The 26,129-nt window shown below is 43.5% G+C and overlaps 1 protein-coding gene and 1 pseudogene across 1 annotated transcript in view; one reads left to right on the forward strand and one right to left on the reverse strand.

Annotated features, from left to right (window-relative positions):
* Nucleotides 1-26,129, forward strand: part of LOC141101510 (gastrula zinc finger protein XlCGF66.1-like) — a 108,622-nt gene that overhangs the window by 27,867 nt on the left and 54,626 nt on the right. The gene's annotated exons all lie outside the window — the stretch shown is intronic.
* On the reverse strand, nt 1,857-25,872 carry LOC141101546 (uncharacterized; annotated as a pseudogene).

Consider the following 26,129-nt stretch of genomic DNA (forward strand, 5'->3'; position numbering starts at 1 on the left):
GCCTCATGTGGCTGAAATGTCATCAGTTCCTGCATGATGAAGGCACTGATGCTATTGACTGACGTGCCCATTCCCCAGACCTGAATCCAATCAAGCATATCTGTGACTTTGTATCTCGTTCCATCCACCACGTTGCACCACAGACTGTCCAGGAGTTAACTGATACATTAATCCTGGTCAGGGATGAGATCCCTGAGGAGAACATTCGCCTCATCAGGAGAATGCCCAGGCATTGTAGGGAGGTCATACAGGCAGATGGAGGCCACACACATTCCTGAGCATCATTTCTTTTTCTAGAGGACTTTCCACTGAAGTTGGACCAGCCTGTAATTAGATTTTTCTCCTTGATTTTGAGCATCATTCCAAATCCAGCTCTCCGTGGGATACTGTAATTTACATTGATCATTATGTTTTATTGTTATCAACACATTCCACTATTATTATTATTATTATTTATTGTTATAGCGCCATTTATTCCATGGCGCTTTACATGTAAGGAGGGGTATACATAATAAAAGTACAATAATCTTAAACAATACAAGTCATAACTGGTACAGGAGGAGAGAGGACCCTGCCCGCGAGGGCTCACAATCTACAAGTATGTAATGAACTGCTCAGCCCACGCATCTAAAGATTTCTGGAAGATGTACCGTATTTTTCGCTTTATAAGACGCACCTGATTATAAGACGCACCCCCAAATGTGGTGAAGGAATAGAGAATTTTTTAATAAATGGGGTCCGTCTTATAATGCCAGTGTCCGTCTAACAAATCATATAGGGTATATGTCCCTCATAGCCCCCCCACCCTAAAATTAGCCCCCTTAATCTGGATATGGCCACCTTATATTGAATATAGCCCCCTTGTGCTGGCACACGGGCCCCCTGTGGCTGGCACACATCACCCTGTGGCTGGCACACTGGCCCCTGTGGCTGGCACACATCACCCTGTGGCTGGCACACTGGCCCCCTGTGGCTGGCACACTGGCCCCCCTGTGGCTGGCACACATCACCCTGTGGCTGGCACACTGGCCCCTGTGGCTGGCACACTGGCCCCTGTGGCTGGCACACATCACCCTGTGGCTGGCACACTGGCCCCCTGTGGCTGGCACACATCACCCTGTGGCTGGCACACTGGCCCCCCTGTGGCTGGCACACTGGCCCCCCTGTGGCTGGCACACTGGCCCCCCTGTGGCTGGCACACATCACCCTGTGGCTGGCACACTGGCCCCCCTGTGGCTGGCACACATCACCCTGTGTTAGATATCGCCTCCATGCTGCTGCTTTTAGTAAAATAAACTCTTTCCTTACCTTCTCAGCGCTGTCCCTCCTCGTGTCTCCCTCAGTGTGGTTGAGCTCCTCCTCCACTTCCTGGTTCTCAGAGCCGGTCATGTGATCAGCACAGCAGAGTGCTGATGACAGCAGCAGCAGAGACACCGGGAGATCAGCGCTGGAGGAGGTAAGGAAAGAGTTTTTTATTTTACTATGGGCAGCAGCATGGGGGCGATATCTAACACAGGGGATCATGTGCGATCAAAGGAGGGCGCAGGCAGCTATAATATGCACCGCTCCCCCAGCCAGTCACCGTGGTGCGGTTTCAGCACCATGGTGATGGACAGCGGCAGTGCATATTATATGAGCGGGAGCAGGAGATCAAAGGCTCCCTTCGGCAGCTTTTACCAGCTCACAGCACCGCTCCAAAGCTGCCCCCACCTCCCCTGGACCCTGCAGTACATATATATATATACACCCCCTCCCCCGTATATTCGGATTATAAGACGCACCCCCTACTTTCCCCCAAAATTTGGGGGAACAAAAGTGCGTCTTATAAAGCGAAAAATACGGTAATTTCTCAACCAATGTGGCCTGAAGACTCTGACTACACAGATTTGTTTCTAGTCTGTTACCATAGGGCTGCATCTGAGCTGTTCACACCAACAAGCAGAGATCAAGCTGTTTTATTTTACATGTCTCTATTTTTTTTAAACTTTCTCCCAAATCATACACAGATGCCCTTCCAGTATTACCAATTTATGGAAATCTGCCATGAAGAATAAGAGCAAGATTTCACCACTTCTTTAAGATGAGTATCTCAAGGAGTTTTTGAAGAAAAAATTGAACAAAAAAATTCAAAAACTTTAGTTTCAGCTCCAAAAAGTCAGGAAAAAAAATTAGGAAAAAATTAAAAACCAGACCTCAGACACTTCCTGCCTAGCCCCCACACACACTCTACTCTCTGCTTGATCCCCACACGCACTCTACTCTCTGCCTGACCCCCCACACACACTCTACTCTCTGCTTGATCCCCACACACACACATGCTAGGTTAGGATATGGGTTGAACTAAATGGACTTAAAGTCTTCCTTCAACCTTAATAGCTATGTTACTATGTTACTGACTAACCTGCAGGGGGTGAATTATGGGTACAATTTTAGATTTGGAATTAATAAAGTTTAGTTTTGTCAGCAAACATGAGGAATGACAAGAGACAACCCATTTAAGAAGATCCAATTTCCGTTAAAACTATTTCAACACTATGAACATAAAAAAGGCTTCTCCCCTATGTGACGTCTCTGATATTTATTAACAGTTGATTTCCAAGTAAAATATTTCCCACATTAAGAAAATGAAAAAGGCTTCTCCTCTGTGTGACTGCTCCGATGTCTAACAAGAAGAGCTTTCCGTTTAGAACATTTCCCACATTCTGAACATGAATATGGCTTCCCTCCTGTGTGAGCTCTCTGGTGGCTAACAAAATGTGATTTACATGCAAAACATTTTCCACATTCTGAACAAGAAAAAGGCTTCTCCCCTGTGTGAGTTCTTTGGTGTTTAACAAGATTCCCTTTATGGTTGAAACATTTCTCACATTCTGAGCAGGAAAAAGGCTTCTCCCCTGTGTGAGTTCTATGGTGATTAACCAAATCTGATTTCCGGTTAAAACGTTTCCCACATTCTGAACAGGAAAAAGGCTTCTTTGCTTTAGGAGCAGTTTGTTTTTTAATGAATCTTTTTTTACTTTGATTTTCCTTAGTAGTCAGTAATGAATCAGGAGATGGGACCTGTTTCATAGGCTTATATGACAGATCTTTGCTGTGAATGGATGATGATATATCTGGAGTAATGGCATTCACTTTAGTTGTATCTTGTAAGATCTCAAGATCATCAGATTTAAAATCTGAAGATGTCAGCTGTCCCTCTGCTTTCCTGGTACAGTCATCTGCTTAGATAAAAACAATTATTTTTTTAATAAAATATCCTTGAGTTTTATATTTTTGAACATTTCTATTTAAACTGTCTATAAAAATGGCAAGCTATGTAAAAAAAACTATAATTATTTACCAAGACAATGACAGTTCACAGTCTAACATAAAACCTTGAAGGATGAACGAGTAGTGTGTGGTGTTCAACTGTTTGGTTTCTTTATATTTGATATTTGGGAGGCAGAATGAACAATCAATGTTATGTAGGCGAAAATAATACCAATTCTCATCTCACAAAAAACAAGTCCCCACTCAGGTCCATCATCTGTCAGTGGAAAAACAGAGGTTCCCACACTATTAGTGGCTCAAAGGCTGTTGAAAAGCAACAGAGTTTCTATAAACCAATCCAGCAAAATCCGCTCTCATGTCGGAGTCTTGCAGTGTGCGCAAACAACATTTAGGATCTCTGTATTTTGCAATATTATAGGAAGAAGAACCCACTTAATTTGCGGTGTGTGTCTCCTGGAGCACAATCTGGGCACTATGTGCTGGGTAAGAAAATGGCAAATGTGTAATTTTCACTCTCCAACATCCACTGCGTGTTAATTTCCGGAAAGAGGCTGTGGAGTCAAAATATTCACTCCTCCTACACACGTGGTCAAAATTGTTGGAACCCCTCGTTTACTGACAGATAAACCCACAATGGTCACAGAAATAACTTGAAGCAAATGAAAGTCAGATATTGCTTTTCAACCATGCTTCCACAGTACTTTTAAAAAAATAAAACTTATGAATTTGGCCTGGACAGAAATTATGGTGCCTTTAACCCCTTACCTACAATTGACGTAATATTCCGTCCATGTGACCATGGACCTAATTACCATGGACGGAATATTACGTCATCGCGATCAGCGGCGCCCACGTGGTGAGCGCCGCTGATCGTGGCCGAGTGTCAGCTAATTATCATAGCTGACACCCGGCACAATGTGTCAGGGGCGGTCACGGACCGCCCCCGACACGTTAACCCCTTGCACACCGCGATCAAACGCGATCGCGGTGTACCGGGGGTTAAAGGGAAGCATCGGCAGGGAGGGGGCTCCCTCCGTGCTTCCCTGAGCCCCCCACGGCAGCGGAATGTGCAGCGCTGCTGCGGGGGGCTCCTTTCCTCCAGGCCCCCGAATCCAAGATGGCGACGGGGGCCTTCAGGGGCCTGAGGAAGCTGGCTTCCTCAGTGCCTGCAAAGCGCAGGCATGAGGAAGCCTTCAGCAGTGCCTGTGTCAGATCGCTGATCTGTCACAGTGATCTGTGATGTGACAGATCAGCGATCTGTCACAGGACAGTGATGTCCCACCTGGGACAAGGTAATAAAGTAAAAAAAAAGTGTTAAAAATAATTAAAAAAAAATCGCTAAATAAATTAGTAAAAAAAAAAAAAATATTCCCCAATAAATCCATTTATCCAAAATAAAAAAAACCAAAAACAATAAAAGTACACATATTTGGTATCGCCGCGTCCGTAATGACCTGCCCTATAAAACTGTCCCATTAGTTAACCCCTTTAGCGAACCCCTTAAAAAATAAAAAACGAAGCAAAAAATAATGATTTATTATCATACCACTGAACAAAAAGTGCAATAACGCGCGATCAAAAAGGCAGATATAAATATGCATGGTACCGCTGAAAACGTCATCTTGTCCCGCAAAAAACGAGCCACCATACAGCATCATCCACAAAAAAATAAAAAAGTTATAGCTCGCAGAATAAAGCGATACAAAAATAATTATTTTTTATATAAAATAGTTTTCATTGCAAAAAACCGACAAAACATAAAAAAACGACCTAAATGAGGTATCGCTGTAACCGTACCGACCCGGAGAATAAAAATGCGTTATCAATTTTACCGCACGCGGAACGGTGTAAACGCACCCCCCCAAAAGAAATTCATGAAACGCTGGTTTTTGTTCATTCTGCTCCCCAAAAATCGGAATAAAAAGCGATCAAAAAATGTCACGTGCCCGAAAATGGTACCAATAAAAACGTCAACTTGTCCCGCAAAAAATAAGACCTCACATGACTCGGTGGGTCAAAATACGGAAAAATTATAGCTCACAATATGTGGTGATGCAAAAACTATTTTTACAATAAAAAGCGTCTTTTAGCGTGTGACAGCCGCCAAACATAAAAACCGCCATAAATCGTAAATCAAACCCCCCGTTATCACCCCCTTAGTTAGGGAAAAATAATAAAACTAAAAGAAAATGTATTTATTTCCATTTTACCGCTAGGGTTAGGGCTAGGGTTAGGGCTAGGGTTAGGGCTAGGGCTCAGATTAGGGTTAGGGGTGTGTTGAGGTTCGGGTTGGAGTTATAATTGGGGGTTTCCACTGTTTGGGCACATCAGGTGCTCTCCAAAGGCAACATGGCGTCTGATCTCAATTCCAGCCAATTCTGCGTTGAAAAAGTCAAATGGTGCTCCTTCCCTTCCAAGCTCTGCCATGTGCACAAACAGTGTTTTACCCCCACATGTAGGGTATCAGCCTACTCAGGACAAATTACAAAACAACTTTTGGGGTCCAATTTCTCCTGTTACCCTTAGGAAAATAAAAAATTGGGGGCAAAAATATAATTTTGCGGAAAAAAATGTTTTTTTTATTTTCACGCCCAGGCGTTATAAACTTCTGTGAAGCACTTGGGGGTTCAAAGTGCTCTCCACACATCTAGATAAGCTCCGTGGGGGGTCTAGTTTCCAAAATGGGGTCACTTGTGGGGAGTTTCAATAGTTTAGGTACATCAGGGGCTCTCCAAACGCACATGACACCCGCATACCAATCCATCAAAGTCTGCATTCCAAAACGTCACTACTTCCCTTCCGAGCCCCGACGTGTGCCCATACAGTAGTTTTCTCCCACATATGAGGTATCAGCGTACTCAGGACAAATTGGACAACAACTTTTGGGGTCCAATTTCTCCTGTTACCCTTGGGAAAATAAAAAAAATGGGGACTAAAAGATGATGTTTGTTGAAAAAATACGATATTTTTATTTTCACGCCCGGTCGTTATAAACTTCTGTGAAGCACTGGGGGGTTCAAAGTGCTCACCACACATCTAGATAAGTTCATTAGGGGGTCTAGTTTCCAAAATGGGGTCACTTGTGGGGGGTTTCCACTGTTTAGGTACATCAGGGGCTCTCCAAACGCACATGACACCCGCAGACCAATCCATCAAAGTCTGCATTCCAAAATGTCACTACTTCCCTTCCGAGCCCCGACGTGTGCCCATACAGTAGTTTTCTCCCACATATGAGGTATCAGCGTACTCAGGACAAATTGGACAACAACTTTTGGGGTCCAATTTCTCCTGTTACCCTTGGGAAAATAAAAAAATGGGGACTAAAAGATCATGTTTGTGGAAAAAATACGATTTTTTTATTTTCACGCCCGGACGTTATAAACTTCAGTGAAGCACTGGGGGGTTCAAAGTGCTCACCACACATCTAGATAAGTTCCTTGGGGGGTCTAGTTTCCAAAATGGTGTCATTTGTGGGGGGTTTCTACTGTTTTGGTACATCAGGGGCTTTCCTAACGCGACATGGTGTCTGATCTCAATTCCAGCCAAAAACGTCAAATGGCGCTGCTTCCCTTCCGAGCTCTGCCATGCGCCCAAATAGTGGTTTATACCCACATGTGGGGTATCAGCGTACTCAGGATAAATTGCACAATAACTTTTAGGGTCCTGTTACTTTTGGAAAAATAAGAATTGAGGGTGAAAAGATCATTTTTGTGGAAAAAATATGATTTTTTAATTGTACTGCTGTACGTTATAAACTTCTGTGAAGCCCTTGGGGGTTCAAAGTTCTCACCACACATCTAGATAAGTTCCTTGGGGGGTCTAGATTCCAAAATGGTGTCATTTGTGGGGGATTTCCACTGTTTTGGTACATCAGGGGTTTTCCAATCGCGACATGGTGTCCGATCTCAATTCTAGCCAAAAACGTCAAATGGCGCTGCTTCCCTTCCAAGCTCTGCTATGCGCCCAAATAGTCATTTACACCCACATATGGGGTATCAGCGTACTCGGGACAAATTGCACAATAACTTTTAGGGTCCTGTTACCCTTGGAAAAATAAAAATTGGGGGTGAAAAGATCATTTTTGTGGAAAAAATATGATTTTTTAATTGTACCGCTGTACGTTATAAACTTCTGTGAAGCCCTTGTGGGTTCAAAGTTCTCACCACATATCTAGATAAGTTCCTTGGGGGGTCTAGTTTCCAAAATGGGGTCACTTGGGGGGTTTCCACTGTTTAGGTACATCAGGGGCTCTCCAAACGCGACATGGCGTCCGATCTGAATTCCAGCCAATTTTGCATTGAAAAAGTCAAACAGCGCTCCTTCCCTACTGAGGTCTGCCATGCGCCGAAACAGTGGTTCCCCCCCACATATCAGGTATCAGCGTACTCAGGACAAATTGCACAATAACTTTTGCAGTCCAATTTCTCCTGTTACCCTTGGTAAAATAAAGAAAATTGAACCTGAAGTATTTTTTTTGTGAAAAAAAGTTAAATGTTCATTTTTTTTTTAATATTCAAAAAATTCCTGTGATGCACCTAAAGGGTTAATAAACTTCTTGAATGTGGTTTTAAGCACCTTAAGGGGTGCAGTTTTTATAATGGTGTCACTTTTGGGTATTTTCTATCATATAGACCCCTCAAAGTGGCTTCAAATGTGAAGTGGTCCCTAAAAATAAAATGGTGTTGCAAAAATGAGAAATCGCTGGTCAATTTTTAACCCTTATAACTTCCTAACAAAAAAAAATTTGGGTTCCAAAATTGTGCTGATGTAAAGTAAACATGTGGGAAATGTTATGTATTAAGTTTTTTGTGTGCCGTATCGCTGTGATTTAAGGGCATAAAAATTCAAAGTTGGAAAATTGCGAAATTTTCAAAATTTTCGCCAAATTTCCGTTTTTTTCACAAATAAATGCAAGTTATTTGAATGCAATTTTACCACTACCATGAAGTACAATATGTCACGAGAAAACAATGTCAGAATCACCGGGATCCATGAAAGCGTTCCAGAGTTATGACCTCATAAAGGTACAGTGGTCAGAATTGTAAAAATTGGCCCGGGAGTTAACGTGCAAACCACCCTTGGTAGTGAAGGGGTTAACTTAACCGCTTTGTGACCACCAATAGTACATAAATGTCGGCGCTAGCAGGGCTTTGTGCAGCACTGACGTTTATCTACGGTCGGCGGTTTTGTGCTCATCAGGCCCCCATGTACCTTATAACGAGGGGATTCCAGCGCACAACGTATCCTGTGACCCTCGACCTCATTGAGACCTGGTTGGTTCAGGTCCTTATGACGTCAGCATCACACCAGGCAACGAGACAAATCACTAGGAAAGTTTGTTGTAGCAGCGAACTTTCCCGGGCAATCTGCATCATAAAAACACTGTTTCTCCTCAGATCTCCTGTCAGTGAGAGATTAGAGGAGAAACAGTGTTACAAGTGCTGCTGGCACCAGCTGTGTCAGTCAGCGATTGTGCTATAAAGTAAAAAAACAACTAAGGCAGGTTAGGGTTAGTGCTATAGTTAGGGTTAAAGTTAGGGTTACTGTTGGGCTAAAGTTAGGGTTTATTCTAAAGTTAGGGGTAGATGTTGTGAATTCTCTTACTTCTGGGTCAGGGCTCCCTCTGGTGGTTACTGGAGGTAGTGGAGCTGGCCGGATTGACAGAGGTCTGCCACCTGATGATGATGACGATTGGAGATCTGGGGTTACTGATTGGAGTATTTAAGTCAGCAGACTTCCTTCAATCCCTGGTGATGATTGCTTTCCTGTGCATTCTGAGGTCTGACGTCTCCTGCCCTGATCCTACAATGTTCAGCTAAGTTGTTCATATGCTAATCCTTTGCATCTGATCTGGTTTTGTCTCTTTCTGCTTTTTGTGAGGGTTCAGCTTGCTCCCTGCTGGGGGCTGTAAGAGACCACCGCTCCATATGTTACAGCTTGTGTCAGTTTGTTCAGTCCCCTGTTATATTAGTCTCTTTTGCTTTGCTTCCAGTTCATACCAGAATGCTGATATAGTGGGGGCGAGGTCGTGAGACCTCAGTGTTTTTTTGTACATCAGACATGTTGGATTTTTCAGGGTTTTGCGTGATTGCAGTGTCTTTCCTTTCCTATCCTATCTAGTCAGCTTGGGCCCCATCATTTGCTCAGTCTATTTTCTGCCTGTGTTTGTGTTTCATCTTGTCTCACCGACAATATATGTTTGGGGGCTATCTATTCCTTTGGGGTCTACTCCAGAGCAGTTTAGATTTCACGTTTCTTGCTTTAGGCTTAGCTAGCTCTCCGGCTGTGCCAAGGCATCAAGGGTATTGTAGGTACCCTCCACGGCTGCTGTTAGTTGTGTTGTTAGGACTAGCGGTCTGCAATCCGCTAAGTGACCAACCTTTCTGGTTTTCTGGTGGCCTAGCCTATTCCTGCCATCCTCCTCGGTGACCTGTTTATAACAGGTAGGCTAAAGAATTAGGCTTTTCTCAATTGTCTCCCCAATAATTAGGTCACGTCAGTCACGTCGTAGTTTTCTATTTACGGAAAAAAAATAAAAACGAATAAAATGGCCCGCCAGTATTATAGTGCAGAGGAGGCTTATGCACTTTTATGTTCTGACAGTGAAGAAAGTGCAGTGTCAGATGGCGATGAGGATGGCGAGGGCTTTATTAGCAGCCACAGTGATAGCTCAGAAATGAGCAGTGATTCTGGTCCATCCTCACACACAAGGACCAGTACAACAAGAAGGACAAATAGCGCTTCTGGAGAAATGTCTCCAACTCAGGGAACAATGCTCAGTACTAGCGTTGTCCCTAGTGCTCGCGAATTGGCGCACACCAATGTCCAAGGGGCTTTGCCTCTTGATGTAGCATTTCTCAGAAGGGAGGCTTCGGATTCGGCTACTCCATTCATCCCTAATTTTAATGCCACTCCTGGTATAAATGTGGAGGTGGAAAATTTTGGACCAATTAATTTTTTTAATTTGTTTATGACAGATAGCTTGCAAGAGCATATTGTCCTACAAATTTATATGCGTCCAAATTCATCAGCCAGAATCCACGATCCTATTATGCTAGGTCAAATTTATGGAACCAACTAATGTCCTAGAAATGAAAGCATTTTTAGGACTTATATTCGCTATGTGGCTTGTTAAAAAACGATCATTCAGTCCTATTTGTCCAACCGCCCTGTTCAAGCCACCCCTATGTTTTCTGCCATTCTTCCTAGGACCCGTTATGAAATGCTCATGAGATTTTGGCATTTTAACGTCAATAGTCAATGCCTGCCCAGAGATGTCCCAGAACATGACAGACTATTCAAAATCAGACCCATCATCGAAGACTTGACAGAAAAGTTCTTATAGCTCTACACCCCAACAGAAAACATTTCCATTGATGAGTCCCTTGTAAAATTCAAAGGAAGACTGCACCTCAAGCAATTTATTCCTTCTAAGAGGGCAAGGTTCGGAATAAAGCTCTATAAAATGTGCGAGAGTTCAACCGGATACACATCAGCTTTTCACATTTATGAGGGGAAAGATAGCCAACTAAACCCACCAGGATGCCCTACTTATCTGGGGACATCTGGAAAAATGGTTTTGATTACCAGGAAAAGATCACTGAAAATCTTGTTTTTGAAAATGTTGTCCCCGCCAATCCTTTAGAATCTGATGTCAGAAGACTCACTGAGCGACATTTTATTGCACTCATCTCAGTAACTGAAACAAGAAAGAACCCCCAGAGAAGATGTCGTGTATGTTCCAAGAGAGGAATGAGGCATGATACCCGCTATTATTACCCACAATGCCCATCATTGCCAGCCTTATGCCTCCATGACAGCTTTCAAAATAGTACACTATAGGAACAAAAAAGCACAAATAGGGTCTTATCTGGGTTAATAATAAATATAAAAGAAATCCACTCACCTATTGCAGGAGAGATCAGGCACGTACAATTAGTAGTCAGCTGCTTCACGTCCAAAGGTCAAACAAGTGACCGCTGATATATCAATTCTTATGGAACTAATTTATGGACTTCCATGCACTGCTTGACAAAATACAGGAGGTGGCTCTTTTACTTAAAAACGCCTGAAGGGGGTGACAGGTTCCTTTTAACAATTTCCGGGGTAGGTCTCCAGAGACACAAATTGGGCACAATATATTGGGCACTACAATGACATTTTTGCAATTTTTGCTCTGAAACTTCTTCTATGAGTTTCTGGAAATCATCCATGTAGTGAAAATGGTCACTATATCCATAGATGAATTCCCAGAGGGGTGTCATTTCCAAAAAGGGTCACTTCAGGGGAAATTCTGGTGTTCTGGAACTTAGCGGCTCTCCAAAGTACAACAACAGCAGAATCCCCCCCTGAAGTGACCCCATTTTGGAAATGACTCCCCTGTGGGAATTGGAAATGACACCCTTCTTCGAATTCATCTATGTTATGAATGGGTCACCGAGGAGGAAAGCGCAAAAGGCTATGCCACCAGAACACCAGAGAGGTTGGTCACTCAGCGGATTGCAGACCCCTGATCTTAACACAACTAGCAGTAGCCGTGGAGCGTTCCTACGATGCCCTAGACGCTTCGTCACAGCCGGAGGACTAACTAAGCCTAAAGACAGAAAGGTGAAATCTAAACTGCCCCAGAGCAGATCCCCAAAGGAATAGACAGCCCCCAAACATATATTGTCGGGGAGACAAGATGAGACACAGACAGAAAATAGACTGATCAAATGATGGGGCCCACACTGACTAGATAGGACAGGACAGAAAAGGCACTGTCTGCAATCACGCAAAAACCCTAAAAATTCCAACACAACTGAAGCACAAAAATACTGAGGTTAGCACAACCTCGCCCCCACTAAATCAGCACTCAGGTGTGAAATGGCGGCTAGCAACAGGCTAAGGCTAGTTTCACACTAGAGTTTATTCGACGCAGCGCACGGCGCCGCTAAGCCCCGCCCCCTGCCGACTCCCTGCCCGCCCCATCCGGTCATCACCGCCTACTATCGCACATGGATGCTTGCGATCTGCGCACCCTATCTTTAGCTTTTAACCCTTATAACTTCCTAAGGAAAAAAATTTTGTTTCCAAAATTGTGCTGATATATATATAGTTGATATAGATACTACTGTGCAGGCGCCGCCATCGCCAGTGACATTGTGCTGGATGTAATTTTTTTTCTAAGCCTCACAATGACCACAATATTATAGGCATTATCACCAATAAATTATCACCAATAATATCAATGCTATTATATGCATTATGTAATAATGGGGGCAGGTCAGTGAGGGATCAGCGACCTGTCATAAGCCAATACAGATGCATGCGAGTATTATTTCTTCTCTTAACCCCCCTTTTATAAAACAACTGAAAATATGTCTTATATTCTAGGTTCTTCAAAGTAGCCACCTTTTGCTTTGATTACTGCTTTGCACACTCTTGATGAGCTTCAAGAGGTAGTCACCGGAAATGGTTTTCACTTCACAGGTGTGGCCTGTCAGGTTTAATAAGTGGGATTTCTTGCCTTATAAATGGGGTTGGGACCATCAGTTGTGTTGTGCAGAAGTCTGGTGGATACACAGCTGATAGTCCTACTGAATAGACTGTTAGAATTTGTATTATGGTAAGAAAAAAGCAGTAAAGAAAAACGAGTGGCCATCATTCCTTTAAGAAATGAAGGTCAGTCAGTCTGAAAAATTGGGAAAACTTTGAAAGTGTCCCCAAGTGCATTGGCAAAAACCATCAAGCGCTACAAAGAAACTGGCTCACATGAGGACCGCCCCAGGAAAGGAAGACCAAGAGTCACCTCTGCTGCGGAGGATAAGTTCATCCGAGTCACCAGCCTCAGAAATCGCAGGTTAACAGCAGCTCAGATTAGAAACCAGGTCAATGCCACACAGAGTTCTAGCAGCAGACACATCTCTACAACTGTTAAGAGGAGACTTTGTGCAGCAGGCCTTCATGGTAAAATAGCTGCTAGGAAACCACTGCTAAGGACAGGCAACAAGCAGAAGAGACTTGTTTGGGCTAAGAACACAAGGAATGGACATTAGACCAGTGGAAATCTGTGCTTTGGTCTGATGAGTCCAAATTTGAGATCTTTGGTTCCAACCACCGTGTCTTTGTACGACGCAGAAAAGGTGAACGGATGGACTCTACATGCCTGGTTCCTACCGTGAAGCATGGAGATGGTGTGGGGGTGCTTTGCTGGTGACACTGTTGGGGATTTATTCAAAATTAAAGGCATACTGAACCAGCATGGCTACCACAGCATCTTGCAGCGGCATGCTATACCATCCGGTTTGTGTTTAGTTGGACCATCATTTATTTTTCAACAGGACAATGGCCTCAAACGCACCTCCAGGCTGTGTAAGGGCTATTTGACCAAGAAGGAGAGTGATGGGGTGCTACGCCAGATGACCTGGCCTCCACAGTCACCAGACCTGAACCCAATCGAGATGGTTTGGGGTGAGCTGGACCACAGAGTGAAGGCCAAAGGGCCAACAAGTGCTAAGCATCTCTGGGAACTCCTTCAAGACTGTTGGAAGACCATTTCTGGTGACTACCACTTGAAGGTCATCAAGAGAATGCCAAGAGTGTGCAAAGCAATAATCAAAGCAAAAAGTGTCTACTTTGAAGAATCTAGAATATGACATATTTTCTGTTGTTTCACACTTTAATTATATAATTCCACATGTGTTAATTCATTGTTTTGATGCCTTCAGAATGAATCTACAATTTTCATAGTCATGAAAATAAAGAAAACTCTTTGAATGAGGAGGTGTGTCCAAACTTTGGTCTGTACCGTATACATGTATACAGTGTATTACATATTTACAATTTATTAGTTTTTTGTGTTATAAAGTTGTATTCCAATAAATAGATATTATGTTCTATCTACATATCTTGATTATTGGATCATAGAAATGATTAAATGTCTGTTGTTCACATTGTACAACAATAAATTTTTCACTTAAATATAAGCAATATATGTGGGAGTTGGAGTCGGTGTAAGGGAAATTGAGGAGTCGGAGTCGCAGGTTTGGCTTACCGACTCAACAGCCCTGCTGTTGTGAGTTAATTTTCCCCTTCACCATTGAGGTCTGATGAACTCCCTCTTCTGTGAAGGAAGGTAGTGAGGCTGATTACCAAGCACCTGAGCAGGATGATGATGACTGGGTGGCTGGAATTGCTGACTGGATATAAGGCAGCCGACGTCCTTCTGCCTTGCTAGTGATTTCTCAGAGGGATTCTAGGAGACCAGTCTGATTCCTGCTCCTCAAAAGTTAAGTTTTCTGCTCTGCTTTTTGCATTTGTGTTTTGGTTTTGTTTTGCCTTGTTTTTCTGGAATTCTGCCATTCCCTGCTGGGGTGAGCTGAATTCCTTTTTGCTCTGTCTTCAGAAAATACCTGAGTACTGATATAGTCTTTTGAAGCCTAGCGTCTTCAGGGCTTTTTTCCCTATCAGTCTGTTGGCTCTTGTTTTGATAGGGTTTTGGTGGATTGCAGACAGCAGCTTTTCTATCCTGTCCTATTTAGTTAGCTTGGGCCCCATCATTTGCTCAGCCTATCTTTCTATCTGTGTGAATGTTTTTTCATCTTGCTTCACCGTCATTATATGTTGGGGGCTGCCTATTGCTTTGGGGTCTGCTCTGGGGCAGTTTAGATTTCCCTTTCTGTCTTTAGGTTATTTAGTTCTCCGGCTGTGATCGAGGGGTCTAGGGCACCGTAGGAACCCCCCACAGCTACTGCTAGTTGTTGTTGATAGGTTCAGGGGTCTGCAATCCGATAGCTGCCAACTTCTCTGGTTTTCTGGACTTAGCTAGTATTTCTGTTTTTGCCTCCTACGGTGACTCATTCATAACACCCTGCTATGAACATAAAAAAGGCTTCTCCCCTATGTGACGTCTCTGATATTTATTAACAGTTGATTTCCAAGTAAAATATTTCCCACATTAAGAAAATGAAAAAGGCTTCTACTCTGTGTGACTGCTCCGATGTCTAACAAGAAGAGCTTTCCGTTTAGAACATTTCCCACATTCTGAACATGAATATGGCTTCTCTCCTGTGTGAGCTCTCTGGTGGCTAACAAAATGTGATTTACGTGCAAAACATTTCCCACATTCTGAACATGAAAAAGGCTTTTCGCCTGTGTGAATTCTTTGGTGTTTAACAAGATTCCCTTTATGGTTAAAACATTTCCCACATTCTGAGCAGGAAAAAGGCTTCTCCCCTGTGTGAGTTCTATGGTGATTAACCAAATCTGATTTCTGGTTAAAACGTTTCCCACATTCTGTACATGAAAAAGGCTTCTCTCCTGTGTGGGTTCTTTGGTGATCATCAAGATTCCCTTTCTGGTTAAAACATTTCCCACATTCTGAACAGGAAAAAGGCTTCTCTCCTGTGTGAGTTCTATGGTGAGTAACAAGCAGTGATTTATGTGCAAAACATTTCGCACATTCTGAACAGGAAAATGACTTCTTTGCTTTAGGAGCAGTTTGTTTTTTATTGCCTCTTTTTTTACTTTGATTTTCCTTAGTAGTCAGTAATGAATCAGAAGATGGGACCTGTTTCATAGGATCAGATGACAGATCTTTGCTGTGAATGGATGATGATATATCTGGAGTAATAGCAATCACTTCAGTTGTAGCTTGTAGGATCTCAAGATCATCCGATTTAAAAGTTGAATATGTCAGCTGTCCCTCTGATCTCCTGGTACAGTCATCTGCTAAGATAAAAACAATTATTACTTATTAATAAAATATCCTTGAGTTTTATATTTTTGAACATTTCTACTTAGCTTGCCATTTTTATGGACAGTTTATGTAAAAACTTTAATTATTTACCAAGACAATGACAGTTCACAGTCTAATAGAAAACCTTGTTGGATGAGCCAGTAGTGTGCGGTGTTCAACTGTTTGTTCATTCTGCCTCCCAAATATCAAATAAAAAGAAACCAATCAATGTTATGTAGGCGAAAATAATACCAATTCTCATCTCACAAAAACAAGTCCCCACTCGGGTCCATCATCTGTCAGTGGAAAAACAGAGGTTCCCACACTATTAGTGGCCCAAAGGCTGTTGAAAAGCAACAAGGTTTCTATAAACCAATCCAGCAAAATCCGCTCTCACTTCGGAGTCTTGCAGTGTGCGCCAACAACATTTAGGATCCCTGTATTCAGCAATATTATAGTGAGAAGAACCCACTTAATTTTTGGTGTGTGTCTCCTGGAGCACAATCTGGGCACTATGTGCTGGGTAAGAAAATGGCAAATGTGTAATTTTCACTCTCCAACATCCACTGCGTGTTAATTTCCAGAAAGAGGCTGTGGAGTCAAAATATTCACTCCTCCTACACACGTGGTCAAAATTGTTGGAACCCCTCGTTTACTGACAGATAAACCCACAATGGTCACAGAAATAACTTGAAGCAAATGAAAGTCAGATATTGCTTTTCAACCATGCTTCCACAGTACTTTAAAAAAAATAAAACTCATGAATTAGGCCTGGACAGAAATTATGGTGCCTTTAACTTAACCGCTTTGTGACCACCAATAGTACATAAATGTCGGCGCTAGCAGGGCTTTGTGCAGCACTGACGTTTATCTACGGTCGGCGGTTTTGTGCTCATCAGGCCCCCATGTACCTTATAACGAGGGGATTCCAGCGCACAACGTATCCTGTGACCCTCGACCTCATTGAGACCTGGTTGGTTCAGGTCCTTATGATGTCAGCATCACACCAGGCAACGAGACAAATCACTAGGAAAGTTTGTTGTAGCAGCGAACTTTCCCGGGCAATCTGCATCATAAAAACACTGTTTCTCCTCAGATCTCCTGTCAGTGAGAGATTAGAGGAGAAACAGTGTTACAAGTGCTGCTGGCACCAGCTGTGTCAGTCAGCGATTGTGCTATAAAGTAAAAAAACAACTAAGGCAGGTTAGGGTTAGTGCTATAGTTAGGGTTAAAAATGACAAAAATCTTGGCACTCAATATGTGAAATATTCAGACACTTTTATTTTGTGCATCCATACAGAAAGGTTTAAACGTTTTCAGTCCAGCATAGGACCTTCATCAGAAAAATCTCGTTTACTGAAATAAATAAATCCTTCCAATGGTAGCCAAAAGAAGGACAAAGTAGAGAGCCTGGATGGCCAGTGGAAATGTTAAATGGCTGGCGTCTGGAAAGCGTATGTGGACTGAGCCGTCCAAAATTAGAACAGGCAGCTGTACAGCGTAGGGCTTCAGAAAAAGGACCTCTAGGGTCACTAAAATAAGGAGTGAAGACAGCACTGATAGCAGTGGTTATACAACCTCTAGAATTGAATTGCACTGGTGAAGCCCTGGTCCGTGGTCTGGCTGCCCTGTGTGTAAGACTGAAAACTTTTAAACCTTTCTGTCTGGATGCACAAAATAAAAGTGTCTGAATATTTCACATATTGAGTGCCAAGATTTTTGTCATTTTTGATTGATGGGTTGGATATCCGACTTGAGCACCAACAACCAAACTATTCCTGAGTGCCGTGCTCTCTTTATAGGATAGTTAGGGTTAAAGTTAGGGTTACTGTTGGGCTAAAGTTAGGGTTTATTCTAAAGTTAGGGGTAGGTATTGTGAATTCTCTTACTTCTGGGTCAGGGCTCCCTCTGGTGGTTACTGGAGGTAGTGGAGCTGGCCGGATTGACAGAGGTCTGCCACCTGATGATGATGACGATTGGAGATCTGGGGTTACTGATTAGAGTATTTAAGTCAGCAGACTTCCTTCAATCCCGGGTGATGATTGCTTTCCTGTGCATTCTGAGGTCTGATGTCTCCTGCCCTGATCCTGCAATGTTCAGCTAAGTTGTTCATGTGCTAATCCTTTGCATCTGATCTGGTTTTGTCTCTTTCTGCTTGTTGTGAGGGTTCAGCTTGCTCCCTGCTGGGGGCTGTAAGAGACCACCGCTCCATATGTTACAGCTTGTGTCAGTTTGTTCAATCCCCTGTTATATTAGTCTCTTTTGCTTTGCTTCCAGTTCATATCAGAAAGCTGATATAGTGGGGGCGAGGTCGTGAGACCTCAGTGTTTTTTTGTACATCAGACATGTTGGATTTTTCAGGGTTTTTTGCGTGATTGCAGACAGTGTCTTTCCTTTCCTAGCCTATCTAGCCAGCTTGGGCCCCATTATTTGCTCAGTCTATTTTCTGCCTGCGTTTGTGTTTTATCTTGTCTCACCGACGATATATGTTTGGGGGCTATCTATTCCTTTGGGGTCTACTCCAGGGCAGTTTAGATTTCACCTTTCTTGCTTTAGGCTTTGCTAGCTCTCCGGCTGTGCCAAGGCATCAAGGGTATCATAGGTACGCTCCACGGCTGCTGTTAGTTGTGTTGTTAGGACTAGGGATCTGCAATCCGCTAAGTGACCAACCTTTCTGGTTTTCTGGTGGCCTAGCCTATTCCTGCCATCCTCCTCGGTGACCTGTTCATAACAGGTAGGCTAAAGAATTAGGCTTTTCTCAATTGTCTCCCCAATAATTAGGTCACATCAGTCACGTCGTAGTTTTCTACTTACGGGAAAAAAAATAAAAACGAATAAAATGGCCCGTCAGTTTTATAGTGCAGAGGAGGCTTATGCACTTTTATGTTCTGACAGTGAAGAAAGTGCAGTGTCAGATGGCGATGAGGATGGCGAGGGCTTTATTAGCAGCCACAGTGATAGCTCAGAAATGAGCAGTGATTCTGGTCCATCCTCACACAAGGACCAGTACAACAAGAAGGACAAATAGCGCTTCTGGAGAAATGTCACCAACTCAGGGAACAATGCCCAGTACTAGCGTCCCTAGTGCTCGCGAATTGGCGCACACCAATGTCCAAGGGGCTTTGCCTCTTGATGTAGCATTTCTCAGAAGGGAGGCTTCGGATTCGGCTACTCCATTCATCCCTAATTTTAATGCCACTCCTGGTATAAATGTGGAGGTGGAAAATTTTGGACCAATTAATTTTTTTAATTTGTTTATGACAGATAGCTTGCAAGAGCATATTGTCCTACAAATTTATATGCGTCCAAATTCATCAGCCAGAATCCACGATCCTATTATGCTAGGTCAAATTTATGGCACCAACTAATATCCTAGAAATTAAAACATTTTTAGGACTTACATTCGCTATGGGGCTTGTTAAAAAACGATCATTCAGTCCTATTTGTCCAAACGCCCTGTTCAAGCCACCACTATGTTTTCTGCCATTCTTCCTAGGACCCGTTATGAAATGCTCATGAGATTTTGGCATTTTAACGTCAATAGTCAATGCCTGCCCAGAGATGTCCCAGAACATGACAGACTATTCAAAATCAGACCCATCATCGAATACTTGACAGAAAAGTTCTTATAGCTCTACACCCCAACAGAAAACATTTCCATTGATGAGTCCCTTGTAAAATTCAAAGGAAGACTGCACCTCACGCAATTTATTCCTTCTAAGAGGGCAAGGTTCGGAATAAAGCTCTATAAAATGTGCGAGAGTTCAACCGGATACACATCAGCATTTCACATTTATGAGGGGAAAGACAGCCAACTAAACCCACCAGGATGCCCTACTTATCTGGGGACATCTGGAAAAATGGTTTTGATTACCAGGAAAAGATCACTGAAAATCTTGTTTTTGAAAATGTTGTCCCTGCCAATCCTTTAGAATCTGATGTCAGAAGACTCACTGAGCGACATTTTATTGCACTCATCTCAGTAACTGAAACAAGAAAGAACACCCAGAGAAGATGTTGTGTATGTTCCAAGAGACGAATGAGGCATGATACTTGCTATTACCCACAATGCCCATCATTGCCAGCCTTATGCCTCCATGACAGCTTTCAATATAGTACACTATAGGAACAAAAAAGCACAAATAGGGTCTTATCTGGGTTAATAATAAATATAAAAGAAATCCACTCACCTATTGCAGGAGAGATCAGGCATGTATGATTAGTAGTCAGCTGCTGCACATCTAAAAGGTCAAACAAGTGACCGCTGATATATCAATTCTTATGGAACTAATTTATGGACTTCCATGCACTGCTTGACAAAATACAGGAGGTGGCTCTTTTACTTAAAAACGCCTGAGAGGGGTGACAGGTTCCTTTTAACATTTTCCGGGGGTAGGTCTCCAGAGACACAAATTGGGCACAATATATTGGGCACTACAGTGACATTTTTGCAATTTTTGCTCTGAAACTTCTTCTAAGAGTTTCTGGAAATCATCCATGTAGTGAAAATGGTCACTATATCCATAGATGAATTCCCAGAGGGGTGTCATTTCCAAAAAGGATCACTTCAGGGGAAATTCTGGTGTTCTGGCACTTAGAGGCTCTCCAAAGGGCAACAACAGCAGAATCCCCCCTGAAGTGACCCCATTTTGGAAATGACACCCCTCTGGGAATTGGAAATGACACCCTTCCTCGAATTTATCTATGTTATGAATGGGTCACCGAGGAGGAAAGCGCAAAAGGCTATGCCACCAGAACACCAGAAAGGTTGGTCACTCAGCGGATTGCAGACCCCTGATCTTAACAACACAACTAGCAGTAGCCGTGGAGCGTTCCTACGATGCCCTAGACGCCTCGTCACAGCCGGAGGACTAACTAAGCCTAAAGACAGAAAGGTGAAATCTAAACTGCCCCAGAGCAGATCCCCAAAGGAATAGACAGCCCCCAAACATATATTGTCGGGGAGACAAGATGAGACACAGACAGAAAATAGACTGATCAAATGATGGGGCCCACACTGACTAGATAGGATAGGACAGAAAAGGCACTGTCTGCAATCACGCAAAAACCCTACAAATTCCAACATGACTGAAGCACAAAAATACTGAGGTTAGCACAACCTCGCCCCCACTAAATCAGCACTCAGGTGTGAAATGGAGGCTAGCAACAGGCTAATACAGCAGGTGACTGAGCAAACAAACACAAGATACAAAAATACAGGGCAGGAGCCAGAAGCCCCAGGGGGAGCCAGCTGACTCCTGACAGCAAGGCAAAATCAGATGCAAAGGATTTAGCAAATGACACTTAGCTGGAAAATGCAGGATCAGGCAGGAGACAGATATCCTCACTATGCACAGACAGGAGTATCCCCGGCAGCCACTGAGAGAAGTCTGCTCGCTTATGTACTCCCAGTCTCTACCCCCACTTCTCCAATCATCCTCTGCAGCTGTTGGATTAACATCAAATTGACCAGCTCCACTACCAGCAGTATCCACCAGAGGGAGCCCTGCCTCAAAAGTAAGATTAAGAGAGTTCACAACACATCTATGTACACCCATAGTTTTACCTATGTTGACCATATACTTATCTACCTATTTTCCAATGTAAAATCTGGGCTTAAAACAACATTTTAGCGGTAAAAATGTACCATATTTTTCGGACTATAAGACGCACTTTTTCCCAAAAATTTTTTAGAGTCGGAATATACTTACAAATGCTGCGGCGCATCGCAGCAATGGAGCTGTGGGGACTCCGGCTTTGACAAAATGGTGGCGGAGGCCCCTCGCAGCACAGAGCACTGCCGCCCCAGCACAGAGCATTGCCGCCGCACCAGCACAGAGCGCTGCCGCCGCACCAGCCTTGACCACCGAACGTCTGTGACCACTCATGCACCTTTGCTGATCCCTCCCAGTAAGCTGAATTCAGACTCTCCAAACGCGACATGGCAACCGCTAATTATTCCAGCAAATTTTACATTCAAAAAGTCAAATGGTGCGCTTTCCCTTCTGAGCTCTGCCGTGCGCACACACAGTAGATTTCCCCCAAATATGGGGTATCAGCATGCTCAGGAGAAATTTCAAAACAAAACGTATCATCCATTTTCTCCTGTTACCCTTGCAAAAGTAAAAAAAAAATTAGGTCTACATGAAAATTTTTGTGAAAGAAAAGTAAATGTTTATTTTTTCCTTACACATTCCAATCATTCCTGTGAAGCACCTGAAGGGTTAAGAAACTTCTTGAATGTGATTTTGAGTACCTTTAGGGGTGCAGTTTTTACAATGGTGTCACTTTTGGGTATTTCCTGTCATACTGACCCCCCCAAACTCACTTCAAAGGTGAGGTGGTCCCTAAAAAAAATGGTTTTGTAAATTTTGTTGTAAAAATGAGAAATCGCTGTTTAGCTTTTAACCCTTATAACTTCCTAAGGAAAAAAAATTTGTTTCCAAAATTGTGCTGATATATATATATATATAGTTGATATAGATGCTACTGTGCAGGCGCCGCCATCGCCGGTGACATTTTGCTGGATGTAATTTTTTTTATAAGCCCAACAATAGCCACAATATTATAGGCATGTACATATTTTAATTGTCTCCCATTGTAAGATCTTTTTATATCTCTGTAAACAGTGCCTACTTTTTGGAGTAAATATAAAATTTATTAGTTCCGTCTCCTTGTTCTGTGACGAATTCACGTGCCTATAAGCTAATTACGCTACTATTTGGGTTGGCTTCGGAACCCCTGTATTAATTTTAAATATTAATATAGAGAATCAGAAGTTGGTGGCAGCGGTGTGTTTTGGCTAGGTGGGTAGAGCTGGTAGTGACTGAGCGGGTTTTATAGGCAGATTGTGTAGCTGCGGCCAAAGCATTTATAATTCCCTCACTGCAAGTGGACCTAATAGCCATTGCACAACAAGTAGCCCGTCCGGCGACTTCCTAGGTGCAGTTCTCTGACTGACCTGAAGGTAAGGGGGGGCGCCTGCGAGCTCCAAAGTGGAACTGGAAAGTGGGATATACATAAATCTCGGCAGTTCGTGACATATTGTGGCAGCAGTGGGATATCTACAATAAACCCCTGCGGTAAATTGTTGGGGCAAGACAAGCTTGCTGCTTTCATCACATTGTTGACAGCAGTGGGATAACTAAGATAAGCCCCCCTGCACATGTGATAGCCGTGTGCGGTCAAAGGTCACACCACTGTCCCCTCCAACCTCCCTTATCTCTGCCGAGGAATTTGGCACACACTTCAAAAATAAGATCTACCAAACAAGCCAAGTCTTCATCATTCAACCAACACAACCCCTTTGTATACCAGACCACTGCCCAAACCCCATAACCTCCCTCTCCAACATCGCTGAAGGGGAGCTTAATTGTCTCTTCTCCAAATCGCACCTCACAACCTGTGCACTCGACCACATCCCATCCCCTCCCCAACTTCAACACCACACTTATCTCATCCCTAACCCACCTCTTCAACCTATCACTAACGTCTGGTACCTTCCCTTCTGCTTTCATACATGCCACAATCACGCCTATCCTTTAAAAGCCAACCCTCGACCCAACCGCAATGTCCAGCTATCGTCCAATATCACTGCTCCCATTTGCTTCCAAACTCCAGGAGCAGCACGTCCACGCTGAACTTTCTTCCCATCTATCATCTAACTTGCTCTTTGACAATCTACAATCTTTATTTATGCCCCCATCACTCCACTGAGACAGCCCTGACCAAAATTACTAACAACCTAATTACAGCAAAATTAAATGGACAATACTCTCTACTCCTGCTTCTAGACCTGTCTTCTGCATTCGACACAGTTGACCACTGCCTCCTACTACATATCCTCTCCTCCTTTGGCATCAAAGACATCGCCCTATCCTGGATCTCCTCATACCTTTCCAACCGCACATTCAGCGTCTCCCACTCCCACACTACCTTCCTCATCCCACCCTCTCTCTCTGTTGGAGTCCCCCAAGCCTCTATTCTAGGACCCCTACTCTTCTTAATCTATACACTTGGCCTGGGGCAACTCAAAGTCCCACAGATTCCAGTACCACCTTTATGCCGATGACACTCAGATCTACCTCTCTGAGTGGGTACATTTTGGGTACAACATTTTGGCCCAGATGTCACCTCTCTGCTGTACAGAATCCCGGAGTGTCTATCAGCCATATCCTCCTCCATCTCCTCTCGCTTCCTCAAGCTCAATGTGGACAAATCTGAAGTCTTTCCTCCATCTCACAGATCTTCCTTACCTGACCTATCACGATTAATGACATCACGCTTTCCCCAGTAACAGAAGTCTGCTGCCTCGGAGTAACCTTTGACTCTGCCCTGTGCTTCAAACCTCACATCCAAGCTCTTTCTACCTCCTCTTGCCTCCAGCTCAAAAATATTTCAAGAACCCGTCCTTTCCTCAACCTACTAAAATACTTGTGCATGACCTCATCTCCCGCCTCGACTACGGCAGAATTCTTTTCTGTGGTCTCCCTGCTAACACCCTCGCACCTCTCCAGTCCATCCTTAACTCTGCTGCCCGACTAATTAATCTCTCTCCTCGCTACTCCTCCACTTCTCCCCTCTGCAAATCTCTTCACTGGCTCCCACTCCCTCAGCGTATCCAGTTCAAATTACTAATACTGACCTACAAGGCCATCTATAACCTGTCTCCCCCATATGCCTCTGAACTAATCTCCCGATACCTTCCCTCACGTAATCTCTGGTCCTCCCAAGACCTCCTCACCTCCACAATTATTCGCTCCTCACCCAACTGCCTCCAAGACTTCTCCCGAACTGCCCCAATTCTCTAGAATTCTTTGCCCCAACAAGTCCAAATATCAACCACATTTGGATCCTTCAGACGGAACCTGAAAACCCACCTCTTCAAGAAAGCCTACAGCCTGCAATGACCCCGCTACCTCCTTCTCTCTCACCACTACCGGGGATATCACCTCAACCAACACCGGAACTGCTACGACCCACCAACCTACTGTCTCCTTACCCACCATCCTGTAGCATGTAAGCCCTAAAGGGCAGGGTGCTCTCTCCCCTCTATCAATCTGTGATTGTTAGCTTGTTTACTGTGACATCTGCAATTTGTATGTAACCCCCTCTCATGTACAGCACCATGGAATCAATGGTGCTATATAAATAATAAAAAAAAATGTAATCAGAGCACCACATAAAGCCCCGCCCAGAGCATGAGAATCTCATTAACTGAAAACTACAAATACAGATTACACAACAGTAAACCAGAGTTGCATTCATTTATGGTGGCTCATTGGAGCTACTATGAATCCTGAGCAGAAGATTAGAGATAGTTTTGCTCCCCATTTCAGGAGAGATTGTGCAGTAATCTGAATTCCTTAGGATCAAAAACAATGTAATTGGTTGTAAGTTCTATAGAAAAGGGCTTTCAATGCCCAAAGTCATTTGAACAGTTTTGGGTGGAGGAGAATGTTGTGGTCTAGAGGCAAAATGGTGATCATGGTAATACGGCCGGACTACACCACCGATGAAGCAGCCAAAGCCAGTGACTGAGAGGAATCTGTGACTTCTCTGGATTCAGTGGTTACTACTCACCATTCATCACCCCTCACATATGTCTCTGTAGTATTAATATGGGTCAGATCTTCACCCTGAAACAAATATTGTAAAAGTCACCGACAGATGGAGAAGTCCCATCTATGATCAGCTCTAATCCTGCCATCTCCACCGTTCTCATCACACAAGTATAAAACATATAATACTGGTGGATAAAACAAGACTGAGCATAAGACCTTCACAGCCGTCTACACATCATAGGGGAGATCTCCTGACACCTTCTCTCCATCTACCTGATGATCCTGAGGAGCACTGGGATCTTCTTGGTTACAGTCCTGTGGAAGAAGAGGACGGGGACATCTCTCTGGTGTTGTCCTCTTACTAGATAGATCTGGAGGAAACACATACAGGGACTGAATTCATTCTCTACATACAGATAATTATAGGCCGTGTGTATTTAGTCCTGTCTATTACCTGGAGATGTGAGGGGCTGGGGAACCTCCATTATGACGTCCTTGTACAGATCTCTGTGTCCTGCTAAATACTCCCACTCCTCCATGGAGAAATAGACAGCGACATCCTGACACCTTATAGGAAC

This window comes from Dendrobates tinctorius, unplaced genomic scaffold (genome assembly GCF_039654945.1).
Source record: "Dendrobates tinctorius isolate UK_male_01 unplaced genomic scaffold, ASM3965494v1 ptg000119l, whole genome shotgun sequence".
Taxonomy (NCBI): Eukaryota; Metazoa; Chordata; class Amphibia; order Anura; family Dendrobatidae; genus Dendrobates; species Dendrobates tinctorius.